This window comes from Artibeus jamaicensis, unplaced genomic scaffold, assembly GCF_021234435.1.
Source record: "Artibeus jamaicensis isolate MK-2021 breed Jamaican fruit bat unplaced genomic scaffold, CSHL_Jam_final contig_241, whole genome shotgun sequence".
Lineage (NCBI taxonomy): Eukaryota > Metazoa > Chordata > Mammalia > Chiroptera > Phyllostomidae > Artibeus > Artibeus jamaicensis.
In genome coordinates, this window is record NW_026521509.1 from 8817247 (window position 1) to 8818924 (window position 1678).

The 1678-nt window shown below is 40.5% G+C and overlaps 1 pseudogene; it reads right to left on the reverse strand.

The window, feature by feature from the left end:
- Window positions 1-265: 265 nt before the first annotated feature.
- On the reverse strand, window positions 266-413 carry LOC119039483 (uncharacterized; annotated as a pseudogene).
- Between the last annotated feature and the right edge of the window lie 1265 nt (window positions 414-1678).

The window sequence follows — 1678 nt, forward strand, 5'->3', positions numbered from 1 at the left end:
GGAACATATTGCTTGATTTATTTTAAGGGGCTGATTGAGCCCAGAACACTCATGATAATTTCAATACTTTACTAAATCTATAAAATGCAAATTTGATCAGTCCATTTGAAGCTTGGTATGTGCTATCTCCCCATGGATTATTTTGATGGGCTCCCACTCAACAAAGTCTGTATATATTAGAGTTGGTGTGCTAGAAAGCCTCAAGGACATCCAACATTTCTTTAGATTTTCATATAATTATGGGAGGATCACCTTATACATTTTTTTATGTGCCCCAGGCATGAAACATCTCTGGTCACCAAACCAGGCATCAAGCTAAGATGAACAAAGGACTGTACATCTATCTGCTTTGCTCCTGACTGATATAAGAGCAACACCACCAATCAGGTGTCTCTTTGCCCATTATCAGGGCATTACCTTATACTTTAACACAGATAACATCATCAAAGTTCTGTAGAAAATCTGGTCTTTTAAGTTGTCTCCTAAGGTCCATGAAGGTGAAGAACTGACCCCAGCTTAATTTGACCTGTTTTGGGCTTTGAATCAGTCCTTAAGGCAAACCCTTAGCTGCCATTTCTTTGGTTCTCTGGATCCTGACTACAGACACATGTTTTTACAAGAGAAAAAAATCATAAATGCACTCTGGTTTTATACCACCTAGACCTCTATTATGACATCTCTATTGCCACCTCCTGGAATGGGGCAGCCCTCCCTCAGCTAGATAACTAGCTGAACATCACCAGCAGCTTGAGGACAAAATCCTTTTCAGCAGCAGAGCAGGCTATTCTCATAGGGTACGGACCAGTAAGTAGCCCATTCAGTTCTTATACTGAAAGGCTGTTTCCTACACTGCAACTAGACCTGAGTTATGTAACTGGGTGGGGTGTCTAAGCCTCTGTCATATTGGGAGGGCTGATGAGACAAATGCTTGGTGGAGATAAAACAAAGAGAGTGGTCCAGATAGTGAATAAGGCATACATCATCTCTAGAGTTTAGAGTAATGCTATGGCTCTAGAAGAAAGGCAGATTAGGCAAGGAGGTAAGAATGAGGAAATAGAAGTTGAGGGCAAATACCGAGGAATGAATATTGCTTTTTGCTCATTGTCAGACCTTAGAGTGACCTCTGGGTAAGTCTGAATAATGGTGGGGCAGTCATGGAACTGGGGTTCTCTGATGTTTCTGTCCTTTTGAGCTGGTTGAATCTATCCTCAGCCACCAGGGTCTGGGTGACAGTCCATTTCTCCCAGGCTTAAGAGCCTTGGGGAAGACCAAATGGAACATTCATGTGCAAGGTTCGTGATATAAATCAAGTAAGAAAAAATTCATTTTGGTGTGGTAATTGTGTCAACCCTTATTATTTCAGTTCAGCATGGCCACATATATAAGTTTCTTTTAAGGAATCAGAAAAGGAATATGTGAAATAACATTTCTAAGAGGCATGGTCACTTGCTTCTATTAATAATTACTACTTGCAAAACCTGGAAGTGCTTAAGATGTTCATATTTTTTGAATGATTGACTGGCTCCTTTATTTATACATATAAGAAAAAAAAGCCAAGTGGGGAGAGGAGATCATCTGTTGCTGCAGAAACGTGAAAGTCACATTTTTGGCACTATTCCCTGGTTGATGTCATTCTGGGGAATGTGCTAAAGGCCATGATTTTCCAGAGGGAAGATAT